Source organism: Lissotriton vulgaris, chromosome 4_1, assembly GCF_964263255.1.
Source record: "Lissotriton vulgaris chromosome 4_1, aLisVul1.2, whole genome shotgun sequence".
NCBI classification, from domain to species: Eukaryota; Metazoa; Chordata; class Amphibia; order Caudata; family Salamandridae; genus Lissotriton; species Lissotriton vulgaris.
The window spans coordinates 1,474,611,270-1,474,628,868 of record NC_141691.1 but is presented as its reverse complement, the minus strand read 5'-3'; the positions used below and the strand labels follow the sequence as shown (position 1 = coordinate 1,474,628,868).

Here is a 17,599-nt window from a genome sequence, read left to right as displayed (position 1 = left end):
AGCCAACAAACCTTTGTAACTGCAAGTTGAACGCGGTGCACAGGGGTTAGGTTATTGCAAGCCCAATGAGGGATACTTGCCTCAAACTTAGTGAGAGGGCAGGGCAGGCCTCGGGAGCTTTGGAAAACCACCACCTGTGTTGCAGAGCCCACGCAGTCCGGAGGTGCTCAGGATCTGCAGACCTGTCGACTTATGTGCGGTGCCTGCAAATGCAGGGTAGTGACTCCTTCACTCCAAGGGAGATTTCTTCAGATGTCTTTGATGCTTCACAGGCCTTTGGAAGGTTCCTATATGATACACCAGCACAGAGGATGCAGCAGACTGGAAGGCAGATTAAGTCAGGCACAACGAAGTCCAGAGTGCCCAGACGGTAGAAGTAGAAGTGGTGTCTGATCTCAATCTTATCCCATGACAAATATAGGGACCTACACCTAGGTAAGCCCTTAAGTACCTTAAGGAAAGGGTTGGGGAGATTTAGGAGACCCTACCAGGAGAGGGTCTAGCCAGGGGCGAGGTTACTCCAATGTCCTTTGTCCAGTTGCGTGCCAGAGCCGAAGCCAACATTATTATTTACAACAAGGGGTGGTGAGGGACAGAGTCTCTGAATTAAACAGAATACTCTCACCCAGTCAAGAGATCAGGGCTAGATCCAACACCGTTTTTTAGCTCACTGCACCATCCCAGTTTCAGAACCTGGCTGTATGCAAATAAACCAAACTACAAAAGCCAATTCTTACACTGGGAAGGAAACAAGCTACCGGGGACCGGTTTCTGGCATTTCAGCCTCTTCGGCCCGGCTTGCTTGAATCCTGATGGTGCAATGAGCAAGGGACTCACATCTGAGTATACCCTTCCACGCTTAGGGTGGACAAAAATATTTACAACAACGGCTCCCAAGACTGGTCTGAACTGGACTATGCACAGGGACACTAAATGTACCTCTTATGCAGACTTTCTGGCGCTGGCAAGCGCACCCACCCGATCCCAATACACTAAATCTTGTCTGGGAGGTGGTCACACCTCCCTGTGACAGGGTGCCTATTGTTCTGCCTTCCCTTGCTCGAGCATGGCTCAGCAGCAGGAGGGCAGAAATGTTTCTCCGGTTGGCAGCAACCATTTTGTGCTTTCTGGGTCTGGAAGAATGGTACCGGCGACATGGAGAGCCTAACGGACGACTTTTCCAGTGCTTGGAATCATACCTCCTATACCGTTTATGGTGTGAGGGTATGATTCCAACATGTTTGATACCAAACATGATAGGATTAGTTGCAGCCAGTTTCGAGATGGTCATCGCATAATTACGCGATGCCTCTCTATATGGTATATGGCTGCTTCACTGACAACCCGGGAGAATGGACTCCGTAGGCTGCAGGGGGGTCCTGCTCATGCAGGGACACCCTCTCACTTAGAACCAAGCACCCTGCCTTCAGGATTGCCAAGGCCTGCTAGAGGAGTGACTTATAGGGTTTAAGTGTAGTGACCCTAGATATAGGAAACCTATATCTTTAGTAAGTGGTGCTAGCACCAACTTACACAGGCTGCAATGGTTTCCTGTAATTCCATTTTGAATGGTCTCTCATGGGTGGCATAATACATGATTCAGCCCATGGGAGACCTCTGAGGTACCTATGCCCTGGGTACCATACTAAGTACCATATACTAGGGACTTATAAGGGTACCCCAGAATACAATCTGGGATGTACCTAAGTACTGAACACAACAATTTAGGGAGAAAGCAGATAGACTGGGATACTTATTAGCAGGATCCCAGTTGGACTAGTCAAAAGATAGCTTGGCACCAGGCAAAAAGTGAGGATAACCATGCAGAAGGAACTCACCTTCCTACAACACTGTAAGGACATTTGTAAGTAAATGCCTGTGACAGATCCTCATCAGGTTTTCCTGTGGTGCCTTGGGATGAGTCACGACTCTGAGGCCTGCATTGGCTGCACATCGATGAATTCGAAGGCCATACGGGAGAGCAAGGCAAAACTCTTGTCTCCAAGCACTGGAAAGATCCTTGTCAGGATCGGTCCAAGTCCAAAGGTTGATCTCGGTCCCAGTCCTAGAAGTTGCGGGAGTCAATTCTGATGTTCTCCAAATCCTCAGATAAGTTGAAGAAAAAATACAAAAAATTCAAGCTGGACCTGTTCATGCTATTCTCGTACTGCTGAGAAGGTGCGAGGGTGTCATAATTCTTCACAATCTCGGTCCCAAAGCCGGTCAACTTCAAAGCCAATCCCACAACTTGTCCAGGCAAACCTTGAGTTTACAGGACTGTCTGGGACACTTATGCTGATCCAACAGTTCTACGAGGCCATGATCTCACTCTTTGGATCTCTTCCAACGCTCCCTGGTGCATCTATGGCCCCCAAGAGGATAAGAGGCTCTTCATCTAGGATACCATTGGCAGGTTCGCCCTCCATGCCAGTTGGACCTTCCATTGCCCCCACTGGGCCTTCCCCTCCTCCTGTGCTGGCGCTTGTTCCCCGACCACGCCATTTCTTGGAACATCATCACTGAATCGGACTCTATTGTTGCCAGAGGATGGGGTGTCCGCTCTCTGACCAGAGTAGTAGCCGCTACAACCTCAGCCAAGGCCAAGCCTGGTTTCCATCGAACCCCCAACCTGTGCTGTTCATCCCATCTCCACAACGAAGATCCCTCATATTGCATTCCTTGTTTGGCACAGATTCTGACAACGATTATAATGCAGATGACGAAATTGATCAAGCCTACCATTAAGAGAGTTTATATAGTGACCTCCAATACGCCAGTGGCTTTGACACATTTCTAGATTCTGCCTTTCCCAGACCCCACGTCCTTCCACTGAAAAGAGTGCTTTCTCTGTGGTGGCAATGTGGATGGCAGCTGAAGATCACGACCTCCAGCTCACCACCTTAGTTTTCACTTGTACTTTCCTAGGGGCCTGGCTAAACCATTCTCTGCCGTCCCTCCCCCCCCCAAATCCCCCCCACCCCCCACTAACCCACTAAATCACCAAATTGCAAGATGCCACCCCCCTACCCGATCCTAAATTTTTTCTTTGATTTTCTTTGATTATGGAATTTATATAGCGCACAAATGCCCAAGGGCATCTAGGCGCTATGCGGTGGGCTGTACCAGGGATTCAGATGAAGATGGTGTAGCTTAGTTTGAGAGTAGGCATGTTTTTAGCAACTTTCTGAATCCGAGCAATGGATTCAGAAAGTTGCTAAAGACATGGCTATTCTCAAACTAAGCTACACCATCTTCATCTAAATCCCTGGTACATCCCTCCGCATAGCGCCTAGATGCCCTCCGGCATTTGTGCGCTATATAAATTCCATAATTTTTGTCTTAGTACCCCTCTCTTGAGAGCTTTGTGGTGCAGGCATCTACTAGTCGGACAAACTATAGGAAAGTGCCCCTTTTTGACATGACCACCCCCAATTGCTTTGCCCTAGTACTGTAGCGTTTTGCCTGAAAGAGCACTAGGTCCCTGCTAACTAGGCCCCCAGTGCCAGTGCTATTTCCCTTAACACAAGGTAAATGTCTAATTGTAAGTCCCTAGTAAATGGTACCCCTGGATTTCAGGGCATGGGTATCACAGAGAGTCCCCATGTGCTGTAGCATCGAAAAGGCCACCCAAAGGAGTCTACACAAAAATTGCATGCAGATTGCCATTGCAGGATGCGTGAAATGGTGCAAACAATTTTGAAAACAAGACGTAGCACAGTGTGCCATGCAAAGGTGCACTGCATATAGTACATGTACGTGACCCCTACTGCAGGCCTTATAAGGCTAAGGCAGGGTGCATTATATTATGAATGAGGGCACATCTGCTTGAGCGGATGGAACCCTGTGATGTCTAGTTCCATTAATACATACACTAGCAATGAGCAATCAGGTTGCTGTGTTAGTGGGGAAGTTGTGTGGGAATGATAAGGCAACTACGGAAACTTGTACCCTTGTTATCATCTGCTACCTTGCGTACCGCGGTGTCAACGTTTGTTCCATCTCGCCTGGACTATGGCAATGCTGTATACATAGGACTCCCGGATAAACTTTTGGGGAAACTCCAGGTGGTGTCAAATGATGCAGCACGTCTGATCCTTAAACTGCCAAGAAGAACACACGCTACACCCTTGTTACAGCAGCTACACTGGCTCCCTATCAGACAGAGGATCAGATTAACCCCTTCCATGCTGGGCCGATTTTCCTCGTGTGCTAGGCTTTTAAAGAATCAATGGCTTTATGACGGCCCCCAGCCGTCATCAGCACACGAGCACTGTAATGCATGACGGATGGGGGCCGTCATCAGCATGGAAGGGGTTAAAGGGCCAGTGTATTGCACACAAAGCTATGTATGGAGCATCCCTAGCTACATTAAAGATCGTCTGGAGCCTTATGTGCCTGGTCATTGTCTTCGTTCATCAGGCACACACTTGTTAGCCTGCCCACACTTTAACAGCACCACCTTAGGCTGACGTGCCTTCTCGGTCGTGATTCCTCAGCTTTGGAATAAGCTACCAGAGAGTTTGCGCAGGGAGGTATCTCTCCTACCATTTAGGAAAAAACTTAAGACTCCTGTTAACTGAAGCGTTTAAATAAGTTCAAACCCTAATTGTGCTCTATCTGCAAGCATCATGGCATCCCAGGTTTAATGGTTTGTAGCGCTTAGAGACCGTTGGTGATTTGGTGCTTTACAAGTATAAATAAAATAAATATTGCATGTGATCAGGCAGCCATTGTAAATACATGTACTGGGCACTGGTCATTACAAGTTACCTAGCTACATGATGGCTGCACTGAAACCACTGATGTTTGGTATCAAACACCTCGTCTTAATAAATCTGTACTGATGACAGAACTAGATTTATTATGACATCCACCCAGAGGGCACCTTAGAGGTGCCTACTGAAAAACTACTAGTCCTCTAGTGTACTGGCTGACTGGTTTCCCCCTCAACCTCGGAATTGCCACCCCCTGCCCTGAAGCCCATTTGGCACCAGAGCAGGCGGGAAAATTAGAGACTAGGCCTGTTAACTTACAGGCTAGGCAACCCCCCCCCCTCTCCCTTTCCAAGGGGGGCTACCTAAAAGAACAACGAAAGATGGGTTTTAGTAAATTGGACTTTGTGTAGCTAGGAACTCTGAGTCAGCTTTATGCCTGCTCTCCCCTGGAAGTTGTCATATAGGGCGTGTAGTTACCCAGAAGTAAGTAGCCCTTTGGCTGCTACCCTACACTCCCCTAAATGCCTCTAAATTTAGTAATCTGATAGAGACACTTAACCGCAGATTCATTACCTTAGAATTTCCCAGGTGTCAGGCTAGATGTGGAAGACTGTTGCTCAAGCAATACCCTTATACATCGGTAGGTGGCGTCGGTGGGCTCTCCGTGACGTCCTCTGCGTCCACACTGGAAGTGACGTCCGCATCACCTATATAGGCGTCACCAATGCACGCTGACATCAGTTATTTTCTTTCCGCACCAACTAGTGATTTGTTAGGAGAGCTACTCTGTCACTTTTTGACAAGCTTTTTTTTAATGTTTTATTGACGATTTTTGATGTGTAGGTGTTTCCAAACATGTCAAAGAAGACTTATGGATTCATACCGCACTGCGCCTGCCATTGTGCCATGTCAGTGACTGATCCACACTCCTAAGCCCTCGCAGGGGCACATATATTTGGTAACTGCCGACTTGACATTGACTGTTCCTCATTTCCTCAAAGATTTCAATCCAAAAGCAATCTTCACTTGCGATAAGAGTCTTCTACACGTGTAGATATCGGTAGCATTGAGTCTCTAAATACAAGCACAGCATACTGGCCCCTTGCTTAACTCTATCTTCTTTAATTCCCCAGAAGTATTATACCAATTCGGATTCTTCTTTTATACTTAAGACGTGTAAATAGATACATGCTGAAAAGATCACCTCCCACTTACAGAGGTGAGTTTTTCGATTTTTCTTAGTAACGCACAACAGTTTCCTAGGCTTTACCCACTGCAGTTAACCACACCATTTGTCATTTTTGTGTCTCCTCTCAAATAGCACCCGGCTGGGCCCCATGTAAGTACTTTCCCTCCCTAAAACTCATTTTGAGTCCCTTTTTATGGGTGTGCACCTCACTTCTCTGACAGAGTAGCATTCTCAATCCAGATAATGGAGTATGCCCTTTTTTGCCATTACTCAACTTTTTGCTAATTCTTAGTCTATTTAGACCACTGATCACCTTTCCTAAATTATCTGATTTCAGGTGCCACTCATTGTAAGGTCCTGAGGAGACCTCCTACCCTTTGCGAGGTCGAAATATCGACACGCTCACAAAACAAACCAATGTACTCATCCTTCATCATTGTCACGAAAGGCTGTAAATGATTATTGAATATTGACTAAATGGTCATTTTTATTTATTTTGGTAACCTTAGTGTATGTCACAATTTGTCACTTGTATATATAGGTTCTAATCTCACTTGGGACACCTTACACCTTCTTTCCATTTTTGCATGAATTTATTTTCTCTATAACTTATAATCTGGATCCTTTTGTGTAGGGTGATCCTTACTTCTCCTGAAGGCTGCTCCTGCCATCGTGCCATGTCAGTGACAGATCCACACTCAATTTTTCTATGGTGCCTGGAGTACGACCATGACTTGAAGTTGTGCTCCGACTGCTAGACCATGGCTCCAAAATCTTTGAGGGAGCGGTCCCTAAAGCTGCTTGCGGGCCGGCCCTTGGCACCACGTCATTCTCCCCGAAGGTCTTGATCCTGGTCGAGAAGAAGGTTCGGTCATTGCTCTGGGAGTCCTAAGTTCTTGCCTCATGTTCAAAGTCGTCAGATAAGAGGCATAAGAAACACGAGAAGTCTAAGCACGTTTCAACTTCTCCCCATCACTCGGCCAATGTGACGAAGGAGTCTTGATTCTCTAGGCCTCGTTCTGTGGAACCTGTGCCTGGGTTGGCACTGCGCTTCTCTGCCTTTCCAGGAGGTGGAGTGACCCCAGCCCAGCTTAAAGAATTTTATAACTCCGTGTGCCTCATGTTTCGGTGACCTGACACTCCCGGCGTGCCTCTGGGCCAACTACAGCTGACTCAAAAACTAATTCTCCGTGTCTCCATTCCCAGCTAAGGGACTCAAAAAGCCCATCAACAAGCAACTAACGACACACCTACAGCTGAACAAGCTACTCAACACCTCTCAATCTGGCTTCTGCGGCAATCACAGCACTTAGACTGCCCTGATCGCTGCCACTGACGGCATCTGAATCCTCCTCTACCAAGGAGACACAGCAGCTCTGATCCTCCTCGACCTCTCGGCAGCTTTCAACACCATGTCCCACCACATGCTGATCAAAAGACTCCACCACATCGGCATACAAGGGGATTACCTCCTTCCTCACCGGAGGAACAAAGAGGGTCCACCTACCACTTTTTACCTCCGAACTCAAGAATATCGCCTGCGGTGTCCCCCAGGGCTCTTCCCTCAGCTCCACACTCTTCAACGCATATATGACTCCTCTGACCAACATCTTGAAATCTCACAGCCTCAAAATAATATCCTGCGCAGACGACACCCAACTCATCCTCCCACTCACAAATGACCCTACCACAACCAGGGCCAACTTCCTCAGATGCAGGACAAACATTGCCGACTGGATGAAGAACAACCGCCTAAAGCTGAAAACAGACAAGACTGAAGTACTGCAACAATCGCAACCCATGGAATGACACCTAGTGACCATCAGACCTAGGACCTGCACTCAGACTCTCCAATCATGCCAGAAACCTCAGAATCATCATTGATAACAAACTTACTATTAAATCACAGATCGCCATCTCCTACGCATGTTTCCTCACTCTGTGCATGCTACGTAATATCTTCAAGTGGCTACTTCTGCATATGAGATGCCCCGTGACACAGGCCATCATCAGCCAACTGGACTATGGCAATGCTCTCTACATGGGAATTGCAGCACACGTCTTGGAGAGACTTCAAACCATACACAACTCTTCAGCCAGACTCATCCTCAACCTTCTCGGACAAACCAATATCACACCCACCTCAGGCAACTCTGCTGTCTCCCCATACAGGTGTCAGACTGGATCCGGAAACATTTGCGTGCGCAATAACGCTGCACGCCGTCAGGTGGATTCATCCTGTTCTGCGCATCGTTCCGGCCGAAAGTTGCATCTCCATCACCTATATAGGCGCCACCCATGCAAGCAGATGTCACTTCTTTCCACGTCATTGCTGATCTGGAGAAGACCGATTTTTTACAGACTTTTTTCGGTATTCTGTCAAATATTTGTTCTTGTTTGTTAAGAATGTCCCCCCGGTCACTGCACTTTAAACCTATATTTCACCCCTAAGGTAGGCCCTTCAGTCTAAGGCATAGTGCATGGCTCTAAGTGTGTGGGTACACCTGCATGACCAAGGAACCCCTATAAACCCCAGACTCCATTCTCTGGGCTTTGTAAGTGTGGGGCAGCCATTTTAGTGGACACTGGCAAGTTGAGATGTCCAACCACATAATGGCTGCTCCGAATCCGGTCAGGTTTGGTATCAAACATGTTCGAATGATGCAACCGCACCGATTGGAGTGTTAGTTGCATGATTTCATGATATGGTTTGGACTCTGTCCCCTCTGCTTTCAGGTACGTCTGGGTTCCACCGTCCTGATCCACGAGTTGCTGTAGCCTCCCGGACTTCCAAGATCCTCCAATGGCTTCAACGGGCAGTTCAGACGCCATTTCGCGCCTATGCACCCGGACTCCATGGTGTAGTTGTCCTGGGTATCCATGGAGGGAGTGGCTCTCCAACCTTCCTTGATCCTACTCGTTTTCCTCTGGGTCCTTTTGGAAGGGTTCTGAAACAAGAAAATACCAATCACAACTTAACCTGTGTTATCCTATGGACGTTTGACCCGGTGTAACCACTCTGCACCCAAGCGCCTTGGGGTCCCTAGCTACTCACCTCTGGTGGTTCCGTGCTTCCCCAGGGCTTCTCCATCCTTGGGTATCAGTCTTGTTTTGAAACTTACCTCACATACCACTTTCTTAGTATATGGTTTGCCCCACCTCCATAGGGGCCCTTGTGTTTTTCTATGCTACTCACCTATTTGTGAAGTATTTCTTGTTTGTACTTCATATCTTTGGGTAGGAGGTGTACCAAGTTAGTTATTCGTCGTGGTATAATAAATACTGAAGTATTTATATAAACACTTGTGTGTTTCATGTGTGAAGATTTACTGACTGGCTATAATGGTAAATGCAGCCTCTTTACACCCTCCTGGATAAGCCTTAGCTGCTCTCCATAGCTACCCCGTGGGAGCTTTGTTATCAGGGACCTAAACACTGTCACTAAGGGTTTCCTGGACTCTGTACAAATTGCCTCACCATAGGTGAACACTATATACTGAGCTAGCCTGATACAGCCCCTTCGGGAGAATCTTCTGTTGCAGCAGCAGAGAAGGGTCATCCACCCAAAGCTGTGAAATCTCCACCTCCTTGCGTGGAGATTGAGTTGTGACAGTTTATAGCTTTTGACCTTCCTTTCGAAGTCTGTAAAGTTATCTTGGTGGACAGACGTCCCTCCACCAAAAAGGAATACGCCTGTCATTGGCAAAGATTTGTAAACTATTGTACAGAAACATCTATTGACCCTCTTGCTGCCTCTCTTTCTGACATTTTTCCGTTCTTTCTCACCCTTGCCCAGCAGGGTTCTGCTCTGAGCACACTCGAGGGTTCTCTCTAAGCTCTGTCTGCTTTCCTGACCACCTCTCTTCATTTAAGTCTCCTATTGTACATAGGTTTCTGAAAGGGCTTGTACATGTTTCCGCCTTTGCCCTTCAAAATACCTCAGTAGGATCTGAACCTGGTTCTCACTGAACTCATGTGTGCTCTCTTTGAGCCACTACACATTTGTCCTCTCTGGCTTTTTACCCTCAAGACAGCTTTTCTAGTGGCAATAGCATCTGCCCAGAGGGTTAGTGAGCTGCAGGCTTTATCATCTAAGCCTCTCTTTTTATGGTATTCCTGGATAAGGTGATGCTTCGTACCCGGGCCTCTTTTCTACCTAAGGTGGTGACCCCATTCCATTTGGGACAATGTCATCCTACTCACCTTTTACACTCCTCCACATCCCTATAAAGAGGAGGACCGACTCCACCGCATGGACCCAAAAAGAGCGTTGTCGTTCTACCGTAACTGCACAAACTCGTTCCATGTGGACGACCAGCTCTTCTTCGGCTATGTATGAGCTAAAAAATGTCGGGCTGTACAAAAATTGGCCATTTTGCGCTGGGACGTTCTATATATCAAGGTGATCTGTGCCATGTCTACAAAGCAGCCTCTTGAGGACTTACAAGCCCATTTCACCGGAAGAAAAGCTGCGACCACGGCATTAGGTCATGGGGTTCCAGTCCTAGACATCCACTGGCAGCAAGATGAGCATCCCTGCAAATGTTTGCCAAAAACTACTGCCTGATCAGTAAGGTCCAAAGAGACAGGCATTTTGTGCATTCAGTCCTGCTGGACATCTTAGGATAGTCAATTTGTCTGCAGGCCACCTCCAGGTGGCTTGGGTATCTATTCAAAGGTAAGGAATCTGCAGCTAGAAGCCTCTATCAGATGAACAAGTTATTTGCCTTCAGTAACGCATTCTCTGATAGAAACAATAGCTGTAGATTATCCACAGACCCACCCATGCCTGCCAAGTCTGGAGACACATTTTTAGGGCTAGGTTTGCCCCCCTTTCAGGACCATAGTTTGGACACACATCAGTCATTTCAGTTCATGGCTCTGTGCTCCTGGCATGAAAAGACATGAAAAGTAACTGACGTCCACGTGCCTAGGGGGAACCTGTATAGGTGACCTCAATGTCACGTCCGGTGCCAACTCCACCATGTGGAACCAAACAAAGCCACCCAATGGCACCCAGGGGTACCGTTCACACAATATTTTGCAGATCCAATATGACGCCTGGGAAATTCAGAGGTAAAGCATCTGCAGCTAGATATTGTCTTTACCATATAAATTGTTACAGAAGGTGAGTAACTTGTTCTTCAGTTCCTCTTTGCCTCCCTCAATGAGGAGAGGGAAAAATCTCAGGAACTAATATCAATGCACCTGTTGATGCTTACTACGCTTTATTCATATTACATCCAGATGCAGAATTGTGGCTGGAGTCATGTGGCACCACCTGCCAGCACTAGAGTCGTTCCTGGGAAAATATTTTTCTGAAGCTTAAAAGGAGTTTTTATAAGGCAATACAAGATTATATATTGACCAGGAAGATTGTTAATTAGTGTATCTGAAAGAGACACGTTAGTGATAGATTCCTTACCTTAGAATATCCCCAGGCGTCAGACTGGATCCGGAAAGTTTTGCGTAGCAGTACCCTTGCGCGTCGGTAGGCGTCGTCTGCGGCTCCGCGTCCGTCGTCGTGGGCGCCGTGATGATGTCGTCGGAGTACTTAGACGCCGCCTCCGCGTGCTGACGTCCGTTCTTCTTTTTTCCGCGCCAGCCAGCGCAGATCTGGAAAGAGCAGTTCCCTAGTCACTTTTTGACTAAACTTTTGTGATCTTTTTTGGATCCATCTCGAAGTCTTACGACTCCGACGGTGCCGTTAGGGATGTCCGGCTTCAAGCATTGCGACGAGTGCGACCGTACCATGTCGGTCACGGATCCCCACCGCTTGTGCCTGATGTGTTTGGGCGTCGACCATGACGACGAGGCCTGCTCCGACTGTCGGGCCCTCTCGAGGAAGGCCAGGCGGGAGCGGTCCCGCAGGCGACTCGAGATCCTCCAGTCGGCCCCGTGCCGTGTGAGGTCCCGGTCCCACGGGAGGTCGAGGGACAGGTCGCGGGGACGGAGCCGTCACAGCTCCAGGAGTCGGCGCCACTCCTCCGGGTCCAAGTCGTCAGGTAAGAAGCATAAGAAGTCGAAAAAACATCATCGCTCTTCTGACTCCCCCCGACGCTCGTGCGATGCGGCCGGGGGTTCGGGTGACACCGCCCACGCGGCTCCTCGTGAGTCGCGGGCGCCGCGTTCGGCCCCATACCCCCCGGTCCCTGGGCTGAACGCGACGCCGGAGGAGATCGAGCGCTTCCTCATGGCCATGAGGTCCCTTTCTCCTCCGACGGGTTCCGCGGCGCCTTCGGGCCCAGTGAACCCGTCTGGGGGCCCTAGTGGGTCGGGGGCTACGAGCCCGACGCCGTCGGGTGCTTCGGCCTCGATGCCGCCGGTGCCTTCGGGCCCGGCGCGGCAGGGCTCCGCGATGCCGACGCCGCCGCTGCCCTCGGGCTATGCGCCGCAGGGTAGAGCGGCCCCGGCGTCGTCGGTGCCTTCTGGCCCGGCACCGCAGGGCACCGCTGGGCCCTCGTCGGGCGATGGACCGTCTCCGGTGGACCTTACGACCCCCCCGGGGTCGGTCCGTGTGGTGTCCCCTCCGGCGCCGTCCTCGGGCGGCGCCGTCCCCGGTGCCTCCTCTCACTGGGTTCCGACGTCGGGTCGACGCCTGTCGGCGCCGCTCTCGACGCCGTTCGGAGAATTTCAATTCTATGAACCCACCCCATTCACTTATGACCCTGAATCTCAGGAGATGGGGGACGAGGAGAATTGGGAGGGGTCTGAGGACCCTCTGACAAGGGAATGTCAGTCAAACATGGACTGGACAGGAGACCTTGGGGAGGCCAGTGGCCTGGACACCTCTCCAGACACTGGATTCGTCTCTCCTCCTACCGTGGCTTCGGAGGAGGGTGCGGCATATAGTGTGGTGTTGATGAGGGCTGCTAAGGCCTTGCGCCTTGAGCTCCCCGTCGCGGCCGTGAGGACTAACCTCCTCACTGAGGTCCTTAAGCCGCAGTCATGCTCCATGGAGCCTCTGCTGCCGTTTAATGAGGCCTTGACGGACGTTCTTTTGGGCACTTGGTCCAGGCCCGCTACAGGTTCGCCTGTAGATAGGAACGTGGCCAGACGCCACCGCCCGGCCCCGGGCGACCCATGTTTCCTGTCCACCCACTCCACCCCGAGAGTCTGGTAATCCAGGCCTCTAACTCCCAGACCGCCTTCCCGACGGCTCCCCCCGATCGGGAATCCAAGAGGTACGAGGCCTATGGCAAAAAGATGTTCTCGTCCCTTAGCTTGGGACTGCGGTCTTGCAACACCGCATGCCTCTTGGGCCGTTACACCCACTCTCTGTGGGAAACGGTGGCGGAAGTGCTGCCGGAGTGTCCGTTGAAGGTACGGGCCAAACTCGGCCAAGCCCTACTGGAGGGCCGGGATGCAGCGAGGTATAATATCAGGTGCGGACTGGATACTACTGACTCGCTGGGCAGAGCGATGGCTACGACGGTGGCGATACAACGCCACGCCTGGCTGAGATCTGCCAACTTCTCGGCAGACGTCCAAAATACACTCATGGACATGCCGTTTGATGGCCGTCGCCTCTTTGGCGACAAGGCAGACCACGCGCTTCAGCGCTTTAGGGACTCCAGGGCTACGGCCAAGTCCTTGGGCCTCTCGGCCCTGCGCCAGCAAATGGGTGCCTTTCGCTCCTTTCGTGGCCAAGGAAGGGACGTCCCCACACGTGCCGCCAGCCACTCGCCGCAGACTGTCGTCCAGCGCGGCGGCGGCCGTGGAAACCGCCGTGGAGGCAGTCGGGGAAACAAGCGGAGCCAGTCCACACCTGCCCCCGCAGCATCCGCCTCTAAACCCTCCTAGTCCGTGCTTTTCGGCCCATGTGACGCCAGTGGGAGGCAGGGTTCGCCATCACCACTCTCACTGGCGCACAGTCACTTCGGACAGGTGGGTGCTGCAGATCGTCCGAAGGGGCTACTCCCTCCCCTTCGAGACGACCCCTCAAGCCATGCCACCGCAACACCACCGCGTATCGGGGGATCACTTGCGGCTCCTGCAGGAGGAAGTTTCGGCCCTCTTGGCCAAGGGGGCCATCGAGCGCGTTCCTGGGCCAGAAGTAGGACGTGGTTGCTACTCCCACTACTTCCTGGTACCCAAGAAGGGCAAAGGGGGCCTACGCCCTATCTTGGATCTGAGGAACGTCAACGGCTTCCTCCGGAAGGAGAAGTTCAAAATGCTGACACTGGCTCAGGTCTTGGCTGCCCTAGACCCAGGAGACTGGATGGTAGCGTTGAACTTGCAGGACGCATACTTCCACATCCCCGTCCTGCCGGCCCTCCGGCGTTACCTGCGGTTCACGGTAGGCCTCGAGCACTTTCAGTTTACCGTGCTCCCCTTCGGCCTTACCAGCGCCCCACGGGTGTTCACGAAGGTGATGGCGGTGGTCGCAGCTCACCTGCGCAGGTTAGGGGTTTCAGTCTTCCCCTACCTAGACGAATGGTTGTTGAAGGCGGGCTCGCCGCAGGCAGTCGTCAGCCACCTCCAGACTACGGCGGATCTCCTGCACCGGCTGGGATTTTCCATCAATGTGCCGAAGTCACACCTGTGCCCCTCTCAGAAGCTCCTTTTCATCGGAGCGGTTCTCGACTCGGCGCAGTTTCGGGTTTACCCGCCCGAACAGCGGGTTCGGGATATACAGGCCCTGATTCCGATCTTCGGGCCGTTATCCCGGGTTTCGGTCAGGTTGACGCTGCGGCTTCTGGGGCTGATGGCCTCCTGCATCCTTCTGGTGCATCATGCACGGTGGCGGATGCGGGCTCTGCAGTGGGACCTGAAGTTTCAGCGGGCCCAGCACCGGGGCAACCTGTCCGACCATGTCCTGATCTCGGAGGGCACTGCGAGACAGCTGCAGTGGTGGCTCACGGACCGCGATTGGGTCAACGGCAGATCCCTCTCCCTTCCCCAACCGGAGCACGTGGTTGTGACGGACGCGTCCCTCCAGGGCTGGGGAGGCCACTTGGGAGAGGCGGAGATCAGAGGTCTCTGGTCTCCGGCGGAGTCCCGGCTCCATATCAATCTGTTGGAGCTGCGGGCGATTCGTCTGGCACTGAAAGCATTCCTCCCGTCTGTCCGAGGGAGTGCAGTGCAGGTGTTCACGGACAACACCACCGCCATGTGGTACTGCAACAAACAGGGCAGGGTGGGGTCGTGGACCCTATGCCAGGAGGCTCTGCGCCTCTGGCAATGGCTGGAACATCAGGGCGCGACTCTGGTGGTTCAACACCTGGCAGGTTCCCTGAAGGCCAGGGCGGACGAACTCAGCCGTCGGTGCTCGATGGATCACGAATGAACTCGGACGTGGCGCAAGGCCTCTTTCTGCGATGGGGAGAGCCTTGGTTAGATCTATTCGCCACCGAAGAGAACGCGCAATGTCATCAGTTCTGCGCGTTGGAATTTCCAAGGCGGCACTCGCTCGGAGACGCTTTTCGTCGCGAGTGGAGCTGCGGTCTGTTGTACGCCTTTCCGCCTATACCTCTTCTGCCCAGAGTGCTGAAGAAGATCAAGCGCGACCGGGCACAAGTCATCCTTGTGGCTCCGGACTGGGCACGAAGGTACTGGTATCCCGAGCTACTCAGTATGTCAGTCGATCCCCCGGTTCGTCTGCCTCTTCAGGAGGACCTTCTGTCGCAGCAGCAGGGGACGGTCCTCCACCCGAACCTGTCCAGTCTCCACCTCCATGCATGGAGATTGAGCGGCGACAGTTGAGGCCATTTGACTTGCCTCCTGAAGTTTGCAACATCATTCTGGCAGCCAGGCGTCCCTCCACAAAGACCGTATACGCCTGCAGGTGGAACAGATTTGTGGCATGGTGCACAGCAAAGGCTGTGGATCCCCTCAATGCCCCTCTCTCTGAGGTTCTTCTCTTCCTTCTTTCTCTTGCCCAGCAGGGCTCTTCTCTGGGCACTATCAAGGGCTATCTTTCGGCTCTTTCAGCCTTTCTGAGGCTGCCTGACCAACCTTCTTTGTTCAAGTCCCCCATCGTAAATCGCTTCCTGAAGGGCATCACTCATACTTTCCCTCCTGTTCCCTTCGTGATGCCTCAGTGGGACTTGAACCTGGTTCTCACATTTCTGATGTGCGCTCCCTTTGAGCCACTTCATAACTGTCCACTTCGCCTTCTTTCTCTGAAGACTGCCTTCCTGGTAGCCATCACCTCTGCCAGGAGAGTGAGTGAGCTCCAGGCCCTCTCTTGTAAGCCTCCTTTCCTTTCAGTCCATCCGGACAAGGTTGTTTTGAGGACTAGGCCCTCCTTCTTGCCGAAGGTGGTCACGGCCTTCCACATTGGGCAGTCCATCACATTGCCCACCTTCTTTCCGCCTCCGCACCCCTCGAGAGAGGAGAGGCTCCACCGTCTGGACCCAAAACGTGCACTCTCATTTTATCTGGATCGCACACGCCAGTTCCGGGTGGATGATCAACTCTTTGTTGGGTACGCGGGCGCTAAGAAAGGGAAAGCGGTGCACAAACGGACCATCTCTAGATGGATTATCATGTGCATCCAGGCGTGTTACTCCTTGGCTAAGAAGGAACCCCCTGTTGGGCTGAGGGCTCATTCCACTCGAGCCACGGCCACTACAACTGCCTTGGGCCGAGGTGTGCCCTTGCAGGACATTTGCCAGGCAGCTACGTGGGCCTCGTTGCACACGTTTGCGCGGCACTATTGCCTGGACAGTCAAGTCCAGAGGGACGGCTACTTCGGCCGTTCCGTTCTCCAGGACTTTCTGGTGTAAATATTGGTTCGCAGACCCACCACCACGGGGATGGTTTTGCTGGGGTATCTATTCTAAGGTAAGGAATCTATCACTAACGTGTCTCTTTCAGATGCACAAGTTACTACTTGTGTAACGATATATCTGTAAGAGACATTAGTTAGTGATAGATTCCTTACCGACCCACCCATCCTCCCCGTTCTGCGAACCGATATCTAGGGTTAAGGTCATCCCCTTTCAGGGCCCTAGTTTCTTGGCACCAGTGTCGGTTTTTGTCATGGCTCTGCGCTTCTGGCGCGGAAAAGCTGTGGCTAAGAACTGACGTCAGCACGCGGAGGCGGCGTCTAAGTACTCCGACGATGTCATCACGGCGCCCACGACGCCGACGACGGACGCGGAGCCGCAGACGATGCCTACCGACGCGCAAGGGTACTGCTACGCAAAACTTTCCGGATCCAGTCTGACGCCTGGGGATATTCTAAGGTAAGGAATCTATCACTAACTAATGTCTCTTACAGATATATCGTTACACAAGTAGTAACTTGTGCAAGTAACCCTTTCTTTTGGTGGGAGGATCGTGATCCTCAGAGTTTGGTCTCGATTAGTTGAAAATTGCAAACCATATATCGTGTTTAACGTGAGCATCCAGTGTTTTAATTTCATGTAATTTTTTTGTTTCGCTTTTTATAAATGAGCTTTTTCGTCATAATTTATATAGAAAATGTCGAACTATCTGTGATACCAGCTTATATGCACACGCACACAGATATCAAAATATATGTATGTGTGTATATAAGGAGGTATCATTAAATATTTTACTTTTACAATAAATCTGGCAGGATATTTATCCTTATTGTTGCAGCAGTGATTGTGTTGTACTGCAGCTGATCTGCACCTTCACACCACCTCCTTCGAGTTAGGTCTTTACTACTCAGCATGCTATTGAAAGAGTTGAGGTGACTCAAAATGTCATAATTTGACCTCAA

General features: G+C 51.2%; 1 protein-coding gene across 1 annotated transcript in view; it reads left to right on the top strand.

The window, feature by feature from the left end:
* Window positions 1-17,599, top strand: part of PRKDC (protein kinase, DNA-activated, catalytic subunit) — a 2,818,033-nt gene that overhangs the window by 1,621,589 nt on the left and 1,178,845 nt on the right. The gene's annotated exons all lie outside the window — the stretch shown is intronic.